This window comes from Marmota flaviventris, chromosome X (genome assembly GCF_047511675.1).
Source record: "Marmota flaviventris isolate mMarFla1 chromosome X, mMarFla1.hap1, whole genome shotgun sequence".
NCBI lineage: Eukaryota > Metazoa > Chordata > Mammalia > Rodentia > Sciuridae > Marmota > Marmota flaviventris.
The window spans coordinates 93,923,260-93,947,628 of record NC_092518.1 but is presented as its reverse complement, the minus strand read 5'-3'; the positions used below and the strand labels follow the sequence as shown (position 1 = coordinate 93,947,628).

Here is a 24,369-nt window from a genome sequence, read left to right as displayed (position 1 = left end):
ATTCTATGTACCTAAATGTAACATAATCCTTCTCAGGTAGGTCATTTCTCCTGACTCCTCATCAGAAACCACAGTTGCCAATAACAAGGGCAAGAATTGTCATCTCAGATGAGTGTAGTTGACATGATCAATGCATTAGTACTGCTCATTTCCAATTTTAGTGGTTTACTCATTTGAACACTTCAGCAGATAAAGGCTCTATCAAAATTCACTATTAGAGAACTTTTATCAGGAGATAATTATTATCTGCATTTCCTACATTCCTGTTCCTGATATTTTTATTACTTCTCATTTATTTATTTATTTATTTTTGTTACTTTACAGGTATATTTTGCCTCAATGCTTTTCTTGTGTTTCTGTGTTTGAGTCTTTCTTTGAACCTTAGGTCAGTTTGTTTATTTCTGAAAAAAAGCAGCAGCTTCTACACAATGCTGTGATATATAGTATGGATATATGTAAATGTGTATAGTATGGAGTAGGGATAAGGGGGTATAATTAAAGTTGAAGAATCTTTTAAGGTTAGTGTGTTCTGTTTAATTCTGCTCTCTAATCCTCCCGCTTTCCCCGCCCCCAGTAAAATGTTTTTTGTTTGTTTTTGGGTACCAGTGAAGCCAGATTTAAAGATAGGTAGTTAGTGTAGTTAGGTAAATCGGGTCTAAGGTCGAGTAAGATAAAGAAAACAGAGACCATTATAGAGAATGGAGTCCAGGAAACCAGAGCAGCACTTGGGGAAATTGAAATGCTAATGTCCCCAAGGCTCGGAACCCATCCCAAAGTACTGTTAATGAAACAGCTCCCAGCAAACAGTGAAGTGCTAATCCAAAACCGCCCCAGGCCCTTCCTGCCCAGATTACAGCTCCAGTCCACCTATTTCCCACCTTTTGGCCTTCCCACCTGCTTTTTATTGCTGCAGGATAGAGTGAAACAAAGGACGTGAATGTGGGAAGACTAAAAGAAGACCTTAGATATAAAAAGGGAAGACCTCCCCCTTCCAAGGATTCCGCCTTTTGGGTCCCCTTCTTCCTCCAGGGAGAAGACTTTCTGCTGTCCTTTAATAAAGCTTCTACTTTCTACTCTAAACTTACCTCGGCTGCTTCTTTGGTGTTATACTTCAGCATTTGCGGAAGCAAGGACTTGTCACCGGTAAACAGCGGTAACACCAGGGATTGAACCCAGGAGTGATTAACTGCTGAGACATATCCCCAGTCTTCCCTTATATATATGTATGTATATGTATATGTATATAATTTATTTGGAGACAGTGACTCTCTGAGTTGCTTAGGACCTTGCTAAACTGCTGAGGCTGGCTTTGAGCTTGATTTTCCTGCCTCTGCCTCCAGAGTTACTGGGATTACAAGCATGTGTCCCTGCACCTGACCCCAGTAGAATGTTAAAATATTGTAACCCTATAAAAATCTCCCCAACTCAAATCCTGAACGAAAGAAATGACCTCTTACTTGACCTGAAACATGATTTATTTTAGGTTGATTGCTTTTTTAAAGATTTTTTTTTATTTTAAGAAATGCAAATCAAAACCACTCTAAGATTTCGTCTCACTCCAATCAGAATGGCAGCTATTAAGTAAAAAATTAGATTTAAAGAAATAAAAAAGAATACAAACAACAATAAGCGAGGATATGGGGGAAAAGGTACACTCATACACTGCTGGTGGGTCTGTGAATTGGTGCAGCCAATATGGAAAGCAGTATGGAGATTTCTTGGAAAATTGGGAATGGAACCACCATTTGACCCAGCTATCCATCTGCTTGGTCTATACCCAAAGGCCTTAAAAACAGCATACTACAGGGACACAGCCACATCAATGTTTATAGCAGCACAATTCACAATTGCTAAACTGTGGAACCAATCTAGATGCCCTTCAGTAGATAAATGGATTTTAAAAATGTGGCATAAATACACAATGGGATATTACTCAGCAATAAAAGAGAATAAAATCATGGTATTTGCAGGAAAATGGATGGAGTTAGGGAAGATAATGCTAAATGAAGTTAGCCAATCCCAGAAAAACCAAAAGCCGAATGTTTTCTCTAATATAAGGAGGCAGATTCATAGAGGGGTAGGGAGAGGGAGTATGGGAGGAATAGAGAAAATCTAGATAGGGCAGAGGAGTGGGAGGGGAAGGGAGGGTGCAGGGAGTTAGAAATGATGGTGGAATGTGATGGACATCATTATCCAAAGTACAGGTATGAAGACATGAATTGGTGTCAACATAGTTTATATACAAACAGAGATATGAAAAATTGTGCTCTATATGTGTAATAAGAATTGTAATGCATTCCGCTGTCATATATAAATAAAAATTAATTTAAAAAGAATCATTACTTTTTATTTGAAATCATTTTTGTGATTATGATATTATATAAATAAAGTAGGTAAATAGAAGAGTATAGAGAATACATAGATAATTATTTATACAAATTTAATCATAGTAATATTATATCAAATCATTGGGATAAATTATGATTTAAAAATAATGTACTTCTGCACCCTTACATATCCATATCCATAGAAGAAAAAATATTGGATCCTGCCTCATCATATTCAAAAGTAATTTCTAAATGGATGTAGTCCTAAGATGTACTTTAAAAAATTAAACATTAAAAATTTTCAAGACAATTTAAGAAAAAAATTGTATAACATTGGCATTGAGAGAAATTGTTCAACTAACACTGGAAATTCAGGAGATGTAAAGAAAAAAGAATGACATATCCAATAACACTAAAGTTTTCCAGTTCTTCTACAAAAGATAAAACTGCCTTTGTGATTTTTATACATATTTTTTAGTTGTAGTTGGACACAATACCTTTATTTCATTTATTTATTTTTATATGGTGCTGAGGATCAAACCCAGAGCTTCACAGGTTCAAGGTAAGTGCTCTACCGCTAAGCTACAACCCCAGCCCCACCTTTGTTATTTTATAGCACTAGTGCATCAGTTTGTTTTCTTACTGGTGATCTTCTTATCAACAGAATTATAACTATAAATTATTTTCAATTTCCTTGAAAATCAGAGGAAGAATATTTGATGATGAGTCAATTACCTAAAATATATAATTTAATTTAGTAAATTTATATCTAGGGGTTCTAATAAATTAGAAAGAGATACAAATTTATTTTAAAGCATGTTTGTATGTATTTTACCATTAATACAGAAATATTGGGGGACCAACCTAAATGTTCCACAAACAATGAAGTATTAATGATTAAATATGTTACGTGACACTCAAATGCTAGAGTGTTACACATTCTTGAATTTTATGTCTTTAAAGAACTTTAAGAAACTTTCAGGAGAACTCATGTTTAACGTTAAGTAAAAAAAAGTACTATCTTTATAAAATAGTTCCAATTTTAAGGAAAAAAAAAACATGCTTAAGAAGAAACGGGTGGGCTGGAGTTGTGGCTGAGCCGTAGAGCATGTGCCTAGCACGTGTGAGGCCCTGGGTTTGATCCTCAGCACCACATAAAAATAAACATAATAAAGGTATTGTGTCCAACTACAACTAAAAAATTACTTTTAAAAAAGAAGAAACTGGTAAATGGAATTTCAGAATATTAACAGTTTAGTTCAGCATGGTGGCACAGGCCTGTAATCACAGTGGCTTGGCTTGGGAGGCTGAGGCAGGAGGATCTTGGGTTCAAAGCCACCTTCAGCAATTTAGTGAGGTGCTAAGCAACTCGGTGAGACCTTGTCTCTAATAGAATACAAAATAGGGCTAGGTGCTGAGAGCCACAGCGGAGTCTGTATGGCCCCTGGCATTTTGCCAACAGTATTGATTGACAGGCGAGGCATTACTATCCGCCTCTGCCGCAACTTTTGAGTTCTTGCACTATTTTGGAGTTCTCGTGGGGATTTCCGGGGATTCCCCGAGAGTTCCCATTGGTTGGGGAAGTGCAGGAGGAGGTATTTCCAGGAGAGATATTTGCGGCTGGGGGTTCCTGGATGAGCCGCGTGGCGTTTGGGAGGATTCCCTGGGAGCTGTGTGAAGTGTTTTCCTGCAGTTCAAAAATAAAGTTTGTTCCTGCTTCAGTGGCTCGTGATTTGTGCCCAGCCAGACTACGGCAGCTAGGGATGTGGCTCAGTGGTCAAATGCTCCTGAGCTTAATCCCTGGTTCCCCCCCCCCTCCAAAAAAGAATATTAACAGCTGTTCTCAGGGTGCTAGAAGTGTAAATTTAAAAATCATTCTTTACATATTTTTGTGTTTTCCATATTTGCAACAATGAGTAATTATTACTTTTATAAACAGATATAGAATGTTCTTAAACATTTTTTAATGAAAGCAAATTATGCAACAATGAGGTAGCATTTTTTTTTTGCCTATCAGATTGGCAAGATTTTTAAATTGTTAATATTCCAATTTGGCATTTGGCAAGGATATGAAGAAACTGGCACTCATACATTCTGAGTTGGAGGCTCTTGAAAGTTTACTTTATAAATATCATTTGAGGAATGTATTAAGTCCATATACAGTGATAATACAGCTACAAAGAGCTGGACTACATTTTATTTACATAGGGGCTAATTTTCACCATAACTCAATATAGCTAAAGAGAGAAACTGAGTCATAAACTGATCTAGATCACTTGCTTAAATCTTTGCCCTGTGATGACAAACTCAGATTTGCTTAACTATTTCATAAATACTGAAAGTTGTTTTTATAGGTGGTCTGGATTAGTGTACATAATAGCTAAAAATGACTCCCTTAAAATATATGGGTTCACCTTCAAAGTATTTGCTATAAATGTCATCTCATGAGAGGGTTTCACACTTGATCTAATATAGAAGTAAGATGTTACAAAATGAAATTTTGCTTCTCTTTTAGGTGTATTTATGTGATATTGAGATGGATGTGTAAAATATTACTTATTCATTTATATGCATGTTTTCCTGTGAAATAATAATGGTATTGACCTCAGGATTTTCTGAGGGTTAAATAAACTAATGCATGCAATGTGCTTGGTGTATAAGCTAGCATATAATAAATGCTCAATGAATGTTGGCTTGTATTATTTGAACATGTTGCTTAAGATTTCTATTTGAATAACAATAACTTGGCTTATGCCAGGCAACATGTAGAATCCAAATGAATCAGACAGTTTTATTACAATATTTAAGTTTGAAGAAGGATTGCTTTAAATATATTTCTGAAGGCTCAAGTAGAGTGAATATTTGGATATAAATATGGGATTTGTCCATTTCATAGAATGCATAAGGGAATATTGAAGGATTGAAGGGAATGAGGATTGGCTTGGAAATTAGACAGTGATTTAGTGAATGAAGTGGCTATAGACCACTTCTCAAGAACTTTAGCCCTTAGCTTTAATGAGAGTTACATGGTAATAAGAGAATATGTGGAAAGACTGTTCTGGTTGTAATTTACTCCCCCCCACCCCCCCAATCTGTAAAGCAAGGAGGTTGAACTTGGTAATAAATAGCCAACATTTTCTATACACTTGCCATAAATCAGGTGTTTTATAAGCACAATTTCATTTAATTTTCCCTCAGATAAGCCTTATGAGTAAGGTACCATTATTCTTTCCAGTTTACAAATGAAAAGGCTGAGGTTAAGAAAGAAGTCATGTAATGTGTTCTAGGGTGGCTGGCCTAAGACCAAAACTCATATGGTTTCTCCTCTGCTACTCTGCTCCTCAGGCCCCCAGCTCTAGTAGTTGATGATTTTGGGTAAGGAACATTTAAAATTTTTGTTATTTTACTGGTCTTTTAAAAATGGCACATACTGGCGGGGGGGGGGGGGGGGCTGGGGTTGTGACTCAGCAGTAGAGCACTTGCCTAGTGTGTGCAAGGCCCTGGGTTCAATCGTCAGCACCACATAAAAATAAGTAAATAAAATAAAATAAAGGTATTGTGTCCAACTACAACTAAAAAATTAAATATTTAAAAAATGGCACATATTGGAATATTCTTATATATGAAAGAAAGAAAAATTTGGATGAGTTATGAGGCTGATGCTCTATTATTTCTCCTAACATTGCTAGGCCACAACTATTACAAAGAGTGGGCAAACATATAAGGTAACATTCTTGCAGGTTTTAATGCCAATCACAGCATATTTCACTCCATCTTGGCTTGTGGACAATAGAATTTTTTTTTCTTTTTGGGAAGGTTGCTAAGGCAATTTTCAAGGATAATTGCAGAGAATTTTATTTAGGGGGGGTAGGAATTAGCTTTAAAAAGACAATGAATGAGTTTCATGAGAGAAACTGAAATTAAGTCCCATTAAAACCATGCTAGGATCTTGATTTAAACTTCACTGACTGGGGCTGGGGATGTGGCTCAAGTGGTACCACGCTCGCCTGGCATGCGTGCGCCCCAGGTTCGATCCTCAGCACCACATACAAACAAAACAAAGATGTTGTGTCCACCGATAACTAATAAAAAATAAATAAATAAACTTCATTGACTTTATAGATTAATTTGAGAAGACCTGACTCTTTATAATATTGCATCTTCCCATTCAGGGTCATTAGTGTCTTTCCATTAGTTTTTGTCTTTCAAATTAGTTTTAAAACTGGTAAAATGAACTGGAATGTAGGGAAATGCTTGTTTGAAAAAAATTAATCATTTCTCCAAACTGATATTTAGGACTACCTACTACACCTTTGACCATTTTATATTTTTTCCTTTGTGGTGATGAAGATTGATTTTAGGGTTTCAAGTGTGGTTGGGCAAGTGCTCTACCACTGAGCTACAACCAGCCCTTCCTTCGTCCATTTTTGAAAGGAGTAGCTTAAGTTATTTATATTCACAGTAAGATCTGCCTAGGTTTCTGATTTCACTAGTTGTTTCAGACACACCACTAAAGACAGTATTGGTACTGGTTATTAGTGCTGCAAAAAACAAGCTTTGATAATGGCAGACCCTAACAATAACTTGTCTATGCAAATATTATAAAGTCCTACTGCTTATAGTTGAATTATTATTCTACAAGCCTGTGAATAAGGATTAGCACGCAAAGGTTTATTATACAGTTAATGAAGAACAGTTGTTTTCTGTTCTTCCATAAATAACTAATGCCAAGAGCAGTCTGGCTATCTGTTTCAGCTTCTTGTTACAGAACAGCAAAATAGGCAAGGCCTAGATATCAGTGCCTGCCAATGGAGTGGTCCTGTTAAATTCTATGTAGCTTTGGAAAGTTTAATTTTCATGTTTTCAGTGTTTTTTATGTTGTATTTTTCAATAGCACTGTATATTTCCCTAACTCTTCCATTTCCATATATTTATCTATTCAGTTTCTAACTGAATTGATAGTTCTGGGCGGATGCATTACTTAGTGAGGCTGATGTAACAGCAAGCCTCCTGGTGTGGTAGGAAATCCAGGCTCTGTTACTAGTTATTTTATTTGCATCTGTTTCTTCATCTTTTAAAAAGGGGTAATCTCTGTCTTCCTAACTAGTAAACAATGGTACAAGTGTTTTCTCTGAAATGTTTGTCAGCTGCCTGGGGAATATTTTGCTCTTGTGTGGTAGTTCTTGGAGGGTTTTGTTTTTGGTACTGGGATTGAACTCAGAGGCACTAGACTACTGAGCCACACCTCCACCCTATTTTGTATTTTATTTAGAGACAGGGTCTCACTGAGTTGCTTAGTGCCTCACTGATGCTGTAGCTGGCTTTGAACTCACGATCCTCCTGCATCAACCTCCCAAGCCACTGGAATGACAGGCGTGCACCACCATACTTGGCTTCTTGGAGGATTTTTTAAAAATATATTTTTAGTTGTAGATGGACATACAATATCTTTGTTTATTAATTTATTTTTTAATGTGGTGCTGAAGATCAAACCAGTGCTTCACACATGCTAGGCAAGCACTGTGCCACTGAGCTACAGCCCTAGGCCTGTCAGAGATTTTTTGATGACAAGAAATAAAAGGTTTGTTTTGACTTCCAAAATGTGAAAAAGGAAGAGCTGGAAATAGGGCGGATATATTTGGTTTCCTTTTTAAAGATTTTCTTCTTCATTCTGGTTAAATGTGAAGGAAAAGGTGAGATATGGTAGGTAATAAAGATGCCCAAACTGTGGGCATTAATAATAGTTTAAATAATAAAGATCTTGAAAGTACAAACAGTGTTGTTGGTCTGATAAATATATTTATATCATGCACATATGCATATACATATATTGTAGACACATAGACAAACAACCAACTACAACAACAAAGGATCATCAGGCTCTGGTTACTTCTTTCCCCTGTATCTTGTAAAGTTGGAGGAAACTCAGAAAACTGAGGACTCAATGTTTAGATGAATTACCTAAATGAAAATTTCTGGGCCAAGAGAATAATAATAAAGGAAACTGGCAAAAGTACCCTTTAATTACAAGTTCTTTTTCATCTCAGTCTAACATATTGATTTTTGTGTTATACTGGGTCTATGTTGTGTTTGTTTTATTTCTACTAAGTGTATTGAGGGCAGGGATGATCATTCTTCCAACTTTTGTGTTAACCCACTACAGATGTCAGTTCTCTGTACACTCTATGTAACCAGTGAATTTTATCCCTGAGAAACGATTACCTATTTCTGGGATTAATAACAAGATCTTATAAAATTAAAGATGACAATTAAACCTGTTGTTTGAAGTCCTGAACTTTCTAGGTCAATCTTGAAAAAGGAAACTGCATGACTGCCTCAGCAATATTTATAGGCAAATTATGTTTAAGTGACTGGGTCAGTTGGAAATTAAATGCGTACTATGGCTTTAGAGCAGTAACACACAAAAACTGTAGCTCTGTACTCTCAGCTAGCCCCCGATTTGTCACCTGGGATGCTTATTAAAAACTCAAAATGTTCAGTCTTACTCAAATCCTGATCAAAACATATGGGGGTTATATAGGTACCCATATTTGAACAAGAGCTCCAGATGGTTTTGATGCGCACTTTTAAGAAGTACTGTAGTTTGTAATTTGAGAGGGTGAGGCATATCTGGTAATTCTATGGGGAAATGGAAAATAGCAAGCAAAGTGAAAAGCCCATTATCAGCAGGAAGAGGAAGCTAGTCCACCATTATGCACCAGGGAACTGGAAGAATACTTGACATTTATTTCGTTTGGTGATATATTCTTGGCAGTTTGTCCTGGCTCATTTGTAGTTTCGTCTGTCCCTTTTGAAGTCCTGAGACAGTTCGCTGGAATTTTATTTTTACCAGTATAATTTCTTGAATCTCTTGGGAAAGGCGTTTGTAGGATTGGCTTATTCACAACGATCAGGGCCATTAAGATGTCACAGTGCTGCAGTGACTTTTTCTTATCAGTTCTGAGTTCTTTTGCCATTACATGGTCGTGGAAATGGAAGGCGTAACGTGAAAACCCTGCATCCTTCTGATTATTTCATTAGCGGGCAGGAGTGGGGATCTTGACGCAATGAGAGGCAAGATAAACGGATGAGAAACATTAGCTCAGGCTTCCAGAAGAAGGAATGCCTTCAGTCAGAGTGTTAAGGTCTCTCTGTAAAGGAAGAGCAATGAAGTCCAAAGATAAGTCTCTTTATAGGGAATCTGGCAAACGACCTCAAGGGAACTGTCAACCTGGGGTGGAGTCCGCCGAAGCAGGTGTGGGCGTGGGCCGGTTCTGCATCTCTCCGCAATTACGCACAAGGCTCATTGGAAACACACTCGACAGCACTGCCAGCAAGTCGGAGAGCATCGGCAACCCGCAAGGAGCCGTTAGCCGCCTCTGCGCCCCCTCAGCACCCTTCCTTTACAGCTGGAGCCTGCTCTGCTCCGCCTTTTCGGCTGACGTCCCGGGCGAGCGGGGGCGGGCATGTGGGTGGGCCGAGCCGTCTGCCGCCTGCGATTCGGCCGGCTCAGCCACACCACCGCGTGCCCCCTCTCCTCCCGCCCCTCCAGGCGCGTCTTTTCCGGGCTCGAGCCGCGCCCCGCCCCCGCCGGCTGTCCGGGTGCGCGCGCCGCTGCTGCGGCTTTTTCTCTGGCCTCCGCGGCGCGCCCCTCCTTGCCTTAGTGCTCGCGGGCACGCGGTTCCCTTTCGTGAGCTTCCCGAGGGCTAGGCGCCGGCCGGCTGCGAAGACGTGGAAGGCAGCGCCTTGGGTGAGTAACCCCTGATAACAAGGCTGCGGCCCCGGCACTCCTGCCTTTTGGTGTCTGGGCTCCAGCTGCCTGGGGGTTAGCATAGCTCACCTGAGCCAGGAGGAGGCTAGGTGGATATTCCTTTTCCCCCGAATCCGCTCGCTTTCTTCCCGAGCCCGGCCAATCTACCCTCCCGCCTCTCCTGAGGCCAGGAAAATTCCTGAGGTCACTATCTTCCCCTTTGGTAGAGGCTGGGGTCCTCGAGAATTGGCTTGCCTCTTTTTGCCTCTCATCGTGACCCAAGGCCAGAAGTCATCGTCCTGATAGGAGTATGAGTCTTTGCCATGACCCTTTTGAGAGGAGCACATCAACTGCTTGCTAGACCTCCAAACGACCTTTAGGGCGCCCCTAGACCTCAGCTCCATTTTGTCCCCTCCCAGTCACTCTCTAACTGAGAGCCAGGGGTCCTTCTGGCTACAGAAGTATCCGCCCTCTCGAATTTGAGAGATGCCGATATCCTGTTAACATCTATACCTTTAAAAGGTGATGCTAGAAAACAGATGGATTCCAGCAAAAGCATGCTTTCCCCCCCCCCCAACCCCGTCCTTTATATCTACATCCCTGCCTTCACTTGCTGCTGTGTATTTAGTATTAGCTTTATTCACTTCCTCTTCCTCTCATTTGAGTACCCAAAAGAACTGTGGCTGAAGTCTATAGACACAGAAAAACCTAGGAGAATATGATTCATTGCGTAAGCCCATTAAGCCGTTACATATTTGAAATAAGACGTCATTTCTCTTTTTACTCCAGCATCTCCTCCTTCAATGGCATTTTTTTCACCCTCTTGAAATTAACTTGTTTTATTCGCTATTTTCACCTTTAAAAAAAGTCCATCCTCACTCTGAGAAATGATGGTGAAATTCAGAATAAGTGTAAAATAACACTGAAATGAACCCCATTGAAAAACTAAGCAGTTTGATTTGTTGGTTAATTGTTTAATCAACTGCTCAGTTTCCTCTTCTGCAAAAATAAGGATGTTGGTGTAGAGCATAACTAAGTTTCCTTCTAGTGTTTTTATTCTTGTACCTCTAAATTAGTGCTTATTAACATGTTGCTGCATAAGGGAGATTTAACCCGAGAAAACTTTTCCATCATTGTTTGTAACTTGAGTTTTTCTTTTATTTTGCTTCTAACAACAGTATTAAATGTTCTTGAGATATAATGCAGCAAATGTACTGCCAATAAGCAAGATTTTAATGGTGTAAGGTCTGTTCCTTAAATTGTAAAATAACTCATCTTTTCAGTTGAGTTAAAAGCTTAGACATGTGAGATTCCTGTTACAATTAACACTCTCTGCCATTTAGGTGGCAGATGAAACATTGAAATGTCAGTACACTTCCATCTTAGACTAGAGTGCCTTATCAGACCATAAGTAATTTGACACCCAAAAAAATCCATGGAAAGTGTAATGCAACAATTAACTTTGAGTACATTCAGTTTTGTGTATGTGTGTGTGTCTCTGTGTGTTTTGGAAAACCCCTATTTGAAAAAAAAAAAAAAACCCACAAATGATTCAGATTAAGTTTTTGTTTGAGTGTTTGGGTCAGAGAATGAGATGGGTGGACAAAGAAGAGTCTTGTCCAATTCAGTGAGAAGAAAATGAGTTGGGACTCTGGAGAGGCTCAGGTACTAGTTCCAGCTCTACTTATATTTGTAACCTTGAACAAGTCATTTTACCTTTCCTGGTTTTCACATTTTAAAGTGTCTTCAGACAGTTGGTAGAATAATCTGGAAGTTCCTCAATTTGAATTCTGTACTCATACTCAACAGATATGATGAATATGTGTGTGTGTGATGCACTTTACATGAGGCTTTGTCATAAATCCCGATATATCATTTGCTATTTAGAGTGTTTTCCTCAAAGGTCTGCATATGCTAGCTTCAATTTAAATATACTTAATTCCTAATTCATTGTAACTTAGTGACTTCCTTACTATATGTGGAAGTCTATAAATTGGGAAGCATTTTACAAAAGTCAGACATATTGTTAACTTCTGTTTGTAAATGAAAGGTACACACACACACACACACACACACACACACCACTGTTTTTGAAACTTCCATTGCTTTTAGAAATTTGTAAGGAAATGTGTACATACTGCCTTATAATTGTTATTGGCTAAGAACTTTAAAAGAATATGCAAACATCTCATTCATTGTGTTTATTCACTCAATTATCTTGTTCCCTCATCTGTCACTTATTTTGTGCCAGGCCCTCAAAATATTATGGTTATGAAGACAGCCTCTACTTTTTAGTATGTAGTCTGGGATGGTGGTGTGGTTGTGAAGAGACAGATGTATGTGCATTTACTTGTTATTGAAAGTGGCAGTGAGGGCTAAGGATATAGCTCAGTGGTAGAGCACTTGCCTAGCATGTGTGAGGCCCTGGGTTTGATCTCCAGTACCACAAACAACAACAACAAAACGCAAGAACCAAACCAGAGACGTAAACAAAATCCTGGGGGAAGTTAAGGTTCCATAAGGAAGGAGATGATTGTATTAACTATAGCCTATAGACTATTCAGAATTACTTTTGTTTCCTTCATTGACTTTCAATTGCTGAGCCCTTAGCAAAAAAGACTTGTCTTACATATTCTTTTTTTCTTGACTTTGAATTTTGACGTAGTTGTAAATTGTCTCATATATATAATATAGTTATACATGATGTTACCATTGGGGATACATATAATATATATAATGGTAACATCATGCATAACTATATTATAACATCACAACCAAGAAATTGAAATAGATACAATCTGTCCATTTTATTCAGATTTCACCAGTGGGTTTTTTTTTTTTTTTTGGTGGTGGTACTGGGGATTGAACCCAGGGATGCTATACCATTGAGTTCACAGCCCTCTTTATTTTATTTATTTATTTTGAGACAAGGTCTCACTGAGTTGCCCAGGTTGGCCTGGAACTTGCAATCCTCCAGTCTCAGCCTCTGGGATTACAGGTGTGTGTCACCAAGCCCAGCTGATTTCACCAGTTTTAATGTGAACTCTTTTGTAGATTGGTATGATCACCAGAGGCAAACTACAGACATCTCCCTACCTCCCTGGCCACTTGGGAATCATTGATCTGTTTTCCACATCTGTTGTCTTGTCATTTTAAGAATGCTAAATAAATGGAATCACACAGTATGTAACCATTTGAAACAAACTTTTTTTTTTCTACTTGGCATAATTTCCTGGAGATTCATGTAGAGAATGTATCCTTTATCAATATTTTGTTCCTTTCATTGCTGAGTAGTATTTCCTAGTACTGATGTGTGTTTATAATCATTCTCTTCTCAAAAGATATCTGCTGTTTCTGGGATCTTATTTTTTGGGGGGTGTGGCTATGAAATACTACATACAGATTTTTCTGTGACCATTAATTTCCCTTTCTTTGGTTTAATTGCCCAAAAGAACAATTTCTGGGTTGTTTGATAGTTGCATATTTAGTTTTCTAAGGAACTGTCAAACTGTTTTCTACAGTGGCTGTATGATTTTTTTACATCCTCATTAACAATGTATGAGTGTTCTTCATCCTTGCCAGCATTTGGCATTGTCACTGTTTTTTAAGTTAGCCATTCCAATGGGTTTATAAAATATCTTCCCATAATTTTAGTTTGTGATTTTTGAATAGCTAATCATGTTGAATGTCTTTTCACTTGCTCATTTGCCATCTCTAGGTCCCCTTTAGTGAAATGTCCGTTCATGCCTTTTGTTCATTTTCTATTTGCATTTTTTAACTGTTGAGTTTTGAGAGTTCTTTATATATTTTAAATACTAATCCTTTAGATATGTGGTTTGAAAGTATATTCTTTTAATTTGTAGCTTGTCTTTCCAACCTCTTCACAGAGATGTTTCCAGAACAAAGGCTTAAGTTTGGATGAGGTCCAGTTTATTAATTTTTCCTTTTATGGACTAAGCTTTTGGTGTCAAGGGATCTTACATACTTTTCTTATTTAATTTTATTTCCCTCTGTATAATATCAATTATTCTGTAAGCAATGTGAGCATTTTCTCTTTCAGTAATCTTAGAGCTCAAATATATTTTGTTTAAAAGTGGCCTTGAATTTAGTATGTGAATAGTCACAAATGCTTTTACTTTATTAAAATGGCTCCCATCCTTTTGTACCTTAAACATATGACATCTACTTCACCAGGCTGTCACAACATAAAAAATGTGTATTTTAAAATAAACAGACACATGATGTGTCAAGAAGGTTTTTGGTTTCACTTTCTAAATTAAAAGTATTTTGGCAAAACTGTAAGTTTTCTCATCAAAGATTTTGATAAGTAACCCAAGGAACAAATTTTTGTGTTCTCAGTTAAACATACTTTGAAAGTCTACTTCTGCATTTTGAGTAATCATGAATCATAACCATATATTGGTGAGCTTTTCTCATTGTTATTAGAATAATGAATAAAAGATTATTGAATCTGGCTGGTCAAATTCTATATTTTCCTTTTACAGTTGCACTTAGCATTCATTTTAATTGTTTTTAAAATAAATTTTAGGGCTGGGGTTGTAGCTCAGTGGTAGAGTGCTTGCCTAGAACATGTGTGGTACCGGGTTTGATCCTCAGCACTACATAAAAGTAAAAAAATAAAATAAAGATATTGTGTCCAACTATAACTAAAAAAATAAATATATAAAAAAATTTAAAAAACCCCAAAAGGTCTGGGGATGTGGCTCAGTGGGAAATCACCTCTGGATTCAGTCCTTAGTATAAAAACATAAAGATATGTACTCATAAGAGCTTATATAAAGAGTTAGTGATTAATTATGAGAATATTGATTTCTGCAAAGTGGTATGAAATTATCACTTGTCCCTTCACTGTTATCATATTTGCTCAATTATGTTTGCAGCTAGTGTAATATATTCCTGTTTGAAGAAGATCAACATTGGTTTAAAGTAGATACCAGGAAAATGCTCCCTGTGGCGCCAATCCTACCCATTACCTGTTTTAGTAAATAAACTCTGCTGGAATGCAGCCACATCCATTCATTTAAGTATTGTCAGGCTGTATTCACAATATAACATCAGAGTTAAAACAGGACCTATGGCCTGATAAACTTATTTACTCTCTGGACCTTTGTAGAAAAAGTTTGATCCCAGAGATAAATCAACCTTATAAATTATCATTTTCCTATGTTATCAAGGAAATTTAACAGACTTTGCCTTGAATTTTTGAACTCTTTGTTTACATTGTCAGGGGCTGTTGTGATTCAGAAAACTGTATTTGTTTTCTTGACAAAGTTAGCGGTCTTAGGAAAGCATGCATAGAGAGTTGGAAAGGTTAATTTTGTTGTTATTGTTGAAGTGTTAGTTATTTTAATGTGAATGTAAATTTACAGGTATGGCAACTAGAGGTCTATGCAATCATAATGTGAGTAATCTTAATTGTGAGTAATCTTAATTGTGAGTCACAGTGATTGGTAATTAGTAAGCCAGGCAGGGCAGCACGTTTGCTCCTGAAATGGCTATGTGATCTTTAAAGATATAGTAGTATGAAGCTATCAAACTGAACTTTGTCTATTGTCTACTATTTTGTTTACCTGGCTTCCTTCTTTTGTAAGTTAAGTTGACACTTTAGTTCTTTTAAATGCCCAGTGTTGTTGAAAATGGAAATGGATTTAAGACCCTTGCTTATACATTCAGAAGGAAATGGATACCCACCTCTTATCATACAAAGAAATTAAGATATATTTAAAAATATAAGTACATATTTTTAGTACTTTTGGAAAGTATGACATCTTAGAAAGTTGAAAAAGTAAATGTGAGACTAGAGAGAAATAGCTTCCACATATGCAATAGAAACTTTAATTGACTTCCACTTACCTGAATCACCACATTAAATGAGGATGTTCAATTTCCTATCACTGAAACTTTGCTATTAGTAGGTTAATTTGTAGCATTCCAGTGTTCTTGTACACCAAGCTGTTTTTATTATTTAACCTGTATAGTGTGGTTGTACATGTTTTTTTTTAAAACATGTAATTTGTTTAATATTTTGTAACCTGGTCAAACACAAGTTGGGAGATTTGGAGCTCTTACTGAAAATTTGCAGATGAAGTAGTACAATGTTTGGATCTTATATTGGGGTGGGGGTAGTGTTGGGGAGTGGGTATATATTGAAGAAAACACAATTCTGTTATGTAAGCTTCATTATATTGAAACAATTGAGTGTTTTAGGAAGAGTTGGAAACAAGTTGCTAAGGGAAATACTAACTAGGTATGGCTAGGACAACTATAATATATTTGTGTAAAATTAATGTAGAAATCAAAACAGTTTTACACTCACATTGCTTTGTAAGTGTCTTTTAAATTATTTGAAGTTTTGTCCTAAGAATTCAGTTTAAAGTTCTATACAATCAGTGGGCCTGGAGTTAAAGACAAAAGTCTTGGCCTCTTGGCCCTATATCAAAATGTTGGTGAATGATTGTACATTTACCACTGATAAAATAAAATGTGTGTCATGCATATTTAAAAATAATTTTCACCCAAATTTAACTTTTTAATTAATTATCAACTGTTCTAAATCACATTGGATAAAGGGCTTCTGTTATATAATATGCATGATATATAAGGAGCTCCTATGGATAAGTAAGACAGGTACTCATTAAAAAAGTTGCAGAGTAATATAAGTTGGAATTTCTCAGAAAGAAATAAATAAAATGATGAATAAAAAAGAAATGATGCTCAAATTCACTCTGATAATTAGGGAAATGTGGGTTGGGGTTGTAGCTCGATGGTAGAGTGCTTGCCTTGAATATGGAAGGCACTGAGTTCGATCCTTAGCACCACATAAAAATAAAATAAAGGTATTGTGTCTATCTACAACTAAAAATATTTTTTAAAATATGGAAATGTAAACCATTTTTCACCAACTACATTAGAAAAAACTGAACATAACTACTTTTAGCAAATGAGCACACTCGTACACTGTACAGGTCTTTGAGAAATAATAATCTAATCCTCTCATTTAAAAATGTACATATATTTTGATCCAGCAATTCTAGGGAATATCTCCACATGTATATAAAGCTATATAAGGTTTCACTACAGTGAAAACTTGGCAGAAACTTACATATCCATCAGTAGGGGAATGATTTAAATAATAGGTTGTACTGTAGAATACCATAGAGCAATTAAAGGAAAAAAATAAAGAGACCTATTCGAACTGACATAGGAGTTCTAGAGAATGTTGTTAAGTAGGAGATGAGGTGTACAGTTGTATACCGTAATTCCACTTATCTAAAAACAAATAAACCCTTATCATTGGTACAGATAACAAAAAAGGTCTAATTGGTAACACACCAGGAGTAGCTACCCCTAGAGGAAAAAGGAGTGCTGTTAGAGGAAGGCCACATTTTACCCTATAAAATTGTATAGTGTTTTTTTTTGTGTGTGTGTGTGTGGTGCTTGTGATTTTACTCACAGTGCTTGCATGCAAAGCAAGCACTCTACCAACCGATCTATATCCCCAACCCCTCTATAGTGTTTTTAAAACAATTTATAATTTATTTTTATTAGTAATTTTGAAGATTAATATATGAAACATTGGCACACTGAAGGGTAATTACAATATGATTTCTTTATTATGTAACAGTACCATGCTAGAAATGTAATGGCTTGTAGATAAGTGAGCACTCAGGTTTTTTTTTTTTTTTTTATAACTTTAACTTTTTACCCTATACAATTCTATTGTGGGTGTGTTTTTTTTTTTTTTTGTTGTTTGTTTGTTTGTTTTGTGGTGCTGGGGACTGAACTCAGGGCCTTGTGCATGCGAGGCAAGCACTCTACCAACTGAGCTATATATCCCCAGCTCCTCTATAGTGTTTTTAAAACACATGTATACATGCTTGTAATCACAGGTGCACACACATGTATATCATCTTTCTACAAAAATGGATTTTCACTATACATACTGATTCATAAACTTGCTTCCTTTAACTTAAAACTATACTGGGAACATTGTTCAGGATCAGTAACTGAATGAATGAAAAAGATGTCTGGTGAGACTATAACAACATTGTACCATGTAAATGTAATGTTTTAGTTAAAATAACCAGTTTCTAGGACAAACTATAATCTTGAAAAAAGTTATGGTCACCAGAAACAAATGGTCAAGGAAGCTTTATGTTCTTGGTGTTGACCAGTTCAAAACAGAACATTTTAAATGTAACTGTGAACATGTTACAGTCATATGTCTCTTAGTGATGGGGATGTTCTGAGAAATGTGTCGTTAGTAGATTTTTTTTGGTCTGATTTTTGTCATTGTGTGAACCTAGGTGGAATAACCCACTGCACACCTACTGAATATAATTATATATGCTATGATTTTATATGACTGGTAGCACAGTAATTTTGTTTACACTAGCATCACCACAAATATGAGTAATGTATTGCACTACAACTTTCATAGGTGATAGGAATTTGTGAACTCCACTTTAATCTTATGGGACTACCATCATATATATCGTGCATCTTTGATGGAAACAACATTATACAGTGCTTGCCTGCAATTAAGTTGTAGTTGCTAGTGATGATATATAAGTGAATTACATTAAAATGTCATTAGGAAGCTTGTATATTTTCATGAACATTTTAAAAACTTAACCCAAATGATTATTTTTGGTAAAAGAAAACCAACAGCTGTGTCTAGTTTTTGGTTAAAGTTACGCATGGCAAAGTTATATTATTTTACAATTTACAAGAGTAAAGAAAATCTAGATATCTGTAGCAATGTCAGTCATCTTCTGTATATACCTCTAGAAAATGAAGAGCAGAGCTGTGATGGAGAACCAGGATAGATTTGGGCAATTATGTCTGTATACCGCTTTCTCCTATCATTTATAGGCATTTATTAAACATATCCACTGAAGGCCCATAATATCCTCTGGGTTTATGCTGTGGGGTTTAAAGGCAAAAATACATTGTTTTGTGATGAAGACTTTTTGTTCCTTTAATCATTTTTTTTCCACAAATTCAATTGTGCATTTTATAAAAGGTGTTAATATGATTAAGGATCTGCCTCGCCACTCATATTTTTGTTATGATGATGGAAACAGCCTCTATTTTGCAAGACTATATGCATCTTGGCCTTTTCAGAATTGATTTTATAGCAGGAGTTTTCTCTCAGAGGTGCTACCAAGTTAGCCGACTTTACAGGGGAGTCAGGGTAGAGGTTCCCTATTTCTCAGCTGATTAATGGGAAGGGGATGTGTGATTAGATTATTAAAGAGGTGTTGAAAATGTTAATAGTGGATTCTAGTGGTTGTTAGATGTTAATACAATGGAAAGGCATGATGAAATACTTGTTTTCTCTTAGGTATTTTGTTTATTACCTTTAATGTGTGCTTAAACTATTAATACTGTAAGAAAGTAATGATAGGTTTTGAAGGACCACTCCCCTGAGGGTACCTGACTGAGGTGTCTTCAAAGAAAACCTAAAGAAGTGGGCAGAGCTGCTACTGCTAGGAAGATGGTGATCCTTCACTGTGCTCAGAATATGTTTCTATTTCTCATATGAACTGAAAGCTAAAAAGTTCCCTCAGACAGGAAACAGGAACTTGGTGAATGAGCTTAAAATTTTGTCATGACTTTGAGAAGAGAGCTCACACTAATATTGCATGGAATGAATCCAAGCAAAAGATGCTGTGTTCCACATAACCACTGAAGATACCCAGTTGAGAAGTAGCCTAAAAGAATAATTGAAAAAGGATAACTTTACTGAAGGATAGAACAGAAGTATTCATAACAATTGTCAGATGAATGTGTTTTAGACAAATAGGGCAGAAAAGAGAAAAGCAAGTATTCCAACAATTTGGAATCACCACTTTCTGAAATTGGTCAAAGGTCAATTACAATGTTATAGGATGTTTTAAAGTCTTTGGTGGAATATTTGGGGTGCAGAAAGTGTCAGGTAGCAAGGCAAGCCCAAAATGGTTTTAGAAGGCATTGGGATCCTCTGCACCTAAACAATTCCTTACTGAGTAAGTTAAGAGTTTCCAAGATGCAAGTTGTTTCCATAACCTGGGAGCTAGAAAAGTCAGGGCTCAGGTGCAACTTTGATGAATTATGCAACCTTTAATTGGGAATCCATGTAGTGCTTATTTCCCCAAATAGTCAGCATTCTCATTCTCATTCAAACACAGGTACATGTTATACATTTTTAAGCAAAATGACTGACCTCTTAAGGATGTTATGCAACTCAAAAATTTCCCTAGAAATTTGTAACCACTTTACTTAGATTTTGGTTTTAGGTCAGAATTTTTATGTGGAAGCAGGTTCTTTTCATTTATTAACATAATTACATTGGTTTTTAACATTATCTTGATTTCCAAAAAAAAATAAATCTTAAAATATTTGTAGGAGAGAAGCTTTCTTTAGGAAATAGCCCTCAGAGAATTCAGGAGGTTCCTTTTACCCAAGGTTTTCACTTTCCACAGTTTCAGTTACCCACAGTCTTAGTTGTCCACAATCAACCAGTCTAAAAATATCAAATAGAAAGTTCCAGCAATAATCAGTTTATAAGTTTTAAATTCTTTGTATTGTAGTATGCTGTGATAATTATCCTATTTTTATCACAATCTCTTCTTGTGCCTAATTTATAATTAAACATTATCAAAGATATGTATGTTTAGGAAAAAATAATGTATATGGAGTTTAGTGCTAGCCACAATTTCAGGCATGTGAAGAATGTCTTGGAATGTATCTCCCATGGATTTGGTGGGTACCATACTTCATTACAAGTGGTATTAAAGTACAGGCTATTTTATAAGAGACAACTAATTGTAAAATGAAAATCTTCATGGTGAATGCCCCTGCCTTATTTTGTATTCCTTTTTTTGAAATGGAGTTCACCAACATTACTATTAACAGGTCAGCCATATCATTGCATTTATTTTGGGGACTTGCTTGGCTAAAAACTGAATGATTGGTAATTCTTAGTCCCAGGATTACAAAATAGTTAGTAGAGTTAAAAAGACACTTACACCAGCCCAGCCAGCTGTCTTGAATCCTAGCTCAGTAGGGGTGTAATAATAAAGTATAAATAAACATAAGTGCTCTATAAAGGTGACAGCTCTGGCACTTGGGAGGAAGAAGTTCCAGTGGTGGGGTAGCTCCCCAATCCCTGTCTTATCCCTGTGGTACTCTGCATTTTTAACCATTGTTGTTTGTTTACCTGAAATATTTCTATGGAGTGACTGACCTATATAATTACAATGCTAATAGAAAACTGGGGATTTTTTTCCTAACACAGTTTTCAAATACTGATGTTTTTTTCTCCAAAACAAAAACAAAAACAAAAGCCCTAACACTAAGGACTATACTTTGTATAATATGGACAATGTATTTGTCTGCTCACATCTTGTTTCCAATTGTCCTCAACTTGGGAAGGCTGTTGACCACTTTCCTCCCCCACCTTTGTTTGAAGGGTCATCTTTCTCAGGACACTGCCAGCAGGAAACAGGAGGTGGATGCTATATTAGGGCATTACTGAAGATGTAGAGGAAGTAGCATTGAATTTACCGTCTATAGCCAGGGAGCTCCTTGAGTTTTGAAAACCAGGAATCTCAAATCCAGCTCGTACTTAAAAGACATATTTAAAAACCAAGGTGTACCTATGGGATCCTTAAGCTAAGTAATATATTGAGAAGCTCTGCAGTTTTTAATTTGATGATCAGTTGTCAGTGAACATTAGCAAAATTGATTTAGAATTCTATCATTCTTTATCAAAAGTGGGATTATTGTTATTCAATACGTACATGCTGCTTTAGTGACTTTAATAAGATGGAAGCAATCATTTTGGAGTAACTGACTTTGGTTACACACATTGTTTTTCAACTTACAGTGATTTCTCTAAATTTTGACATCATTCCTAGCTAAGGTAATAAGCACTTAAGGTCTTATTATTTGTCTAGTCTTTTCTAGATATAACATTTTGTCATAAAATCATGGGAAAACATTTCTTTTTCATTGGGAGAAGTGACGAGGAATTTAAGATGGAAGATTAATTCTTAAACTGTAAACTATGCTGTTGACATCTACCTCCAAAGTTAAAGAAAAATCAATGATATTTGAAAGTTGTAGGGTTACCTATTTGGGTTGGATAAAACTGTCCCGTCGAATGATCTAAATTTTAGGAGTTTGAGTTTTGGCCAAGTTTTTTGGCCACGTCCTGCTACTTACTGCTACATCATTTTCCCCCTGCTTTTATTGGCACTGCCACATTGCTGCTGAAAGATTACCATGTTGACTGGACTTGGCACCAGGCTCTGAACTTCAGTATTGTTCTTTTTTTATTTTCAGGCATAGCAGTCCTAGAAACCATAAGATGAGGGTGTTAAAAGCATTTCGATGATACCTTTTCTTATTCTTTTTTAAAAAGTCTGTCCTGTAAGATATTCTCACATAACCAACAGAGCTCAAGATGATTTATGGTAGGAGGAAACATTTCAAAACCATCCTCTGTGTTGACCTTGGTTTTGCCTTTGAAGAAGAGTGAACAGCAGATTGCTTCATATAGATGAAAAAGCAAACTATGTTCTTATCTTTTATTGCTGTTGACATTGGTTACACATGCTTCAAGAAGTATTGAATTACTGCCTAGTTTAAAGATGATATATTTTAGATTAAATAATCATAGAAATAACTGCAAATGGATATCTTAAAGGCATTATACATTGCCTATTCAGCAAAAGCTAAATGCATTAGGGATTTATGGGCAATATCTACCAGCAGGAAATATCAACACTTGAAATTGCAGCAGGTTCCTTTACTGACCTTTGTTTGGAGACATGTAACTCCCTTTTCCTTAAATGGTATTTCATTAGATGGGGGAAAAAACACTTCTGATCTGCTTGGGGTTTTAGTACTCCAGTACTTCTCTTTTAATCTTTTCTTAGAGTTCTTATTTTAGCAGTGCTAGGGCTGGATCCCAGGGCCTTGCACATGCTAGGCAGGTGCTCTACCACTGAGCTATAATCCTAGCACTGAGTTCTTATTTTGGCACTGTGCTGAACTGTGCATATATTGAGGTATTTTACGTACTTAGGTACTGAAACCTCCATTGGGTGTGTTCTATAGTGGAACTGACCTATTCCAAATTTCACATTTGCTGGAATAAAATAATCAGACAAGAGTGTAATAGCTGGCTAGTCTGTAGATAAGATTGATCAGGATCTTTTAGTTTTTCTGTTTGTGCTTTTTGACACTGCGTTTTTCTTTCGTCTATTCTTTTAGAATAGAAGGTCCCTTTTAGGTCTCTTTTAGAACCTCACTTTCATCCTTTACTCTGCATACTTTTTCATGCCCAAATATCTGAAGAAACTTAGAAAAGAAAATCCACTTTTAGGCAAGCCAGCAAATACCTAAGCAGTAACAGGTATAACTGGATAATTGTGGAGGGTAGCTGTTATTACTAAATTTTTAAAAAGCCTATAATTGTCTAGATTGTTAGAAGGTTGAGGATTGCTTCCTGGGTGACCTTCATTTCCTATTCTACATATATATTTAGCTTTCTATTCTGTCCATTTTAAATATTGCCTATCAAATAGTAAACTTCATGAGTGTAAACATTATAATACTCACTGAATATTTCTTGAACAAATGCATGCATATGCACTTATAACTACCCAGAATTTGGAAAAATAGATTTTTAAGAATACTGTGAACCAAATGGATTGTCATTGGTATATTTTGTCCTCTATTCTGTGTGTTATTATGATGGGTAGTCTTCAGCTATGATGTTTATGAAACTTAACCATTTTTTTTCCTGTTTCAATGACTCTACTATGCCCAGTAGGGTAACATCACTTTTGTATTTAGGAAAAGACATATGATGTAATTGTCTTTACAATTTTCTGTTGTAATGATAGGAGGAGTAGTGACTTACTGTCAAAGATTTATTCCACTATATGCCTTTTTTTAAAATATAGGGATGGCTTAATCAAATTGATTCTTCTAAGCTGGATGTGGTGGTGCACACCTGTAATCCCAGCTACTCAGGATCCTCCAGCTGAGGTAGGAGGATCACAAGTTCAAGACCAACCTCAGCAACTTAGTGAGGCTCTAAGCAACTTAATGAGACCCTGCATCAAAATGAAAAATAAAAAATGCTAGGGAATGGGGCTGGGGTTGTGGCTCAGCAGTAGAGCACTCATTTAGCATGCGTGAGGCACTGGATTTGACATTGTGTCCACCTATAACTAAAAAATAAATATTAAAAAAATGCTAGGGGTTGGGGATGTG

At 36.4% G+C, this 24,369-nt stretch overlaps 1 protein-coding gene and 1 pseudogene across 2 annotated transcripts in view; one reads left to right on the top strand and one right to left on the bottom strand.

Moving 5' to 3' along the window:
* Window positions 1–9,304, bottom strand: part of LOC114091808 (serine/threonine-protein kinase VRK2-like) — a 66,134-nt pseudogene extending 56,830 nt beyond the window's left edge.
* Window positions 9,305–9,924: 620 nt separating this feature from the next.
* The window catches only part of Acsl4 (acyl-CoA synthetase long chain family member 4), an 85,022-nt gene continuing 70,577 nt past the window's right edge, over window positions 9,925–24,369 (top strand). For both annotated transcript variants that reach the window (XM_027930756.3, XM_027930752.3), the window contains exon 1: window positions 9,925–10,077. The gene's annotated coding sequence lies outside the window, so the exon portion shown is untranslated. The remainder of the gene's footprint in view (window positions 10,078–24,369) is intronic.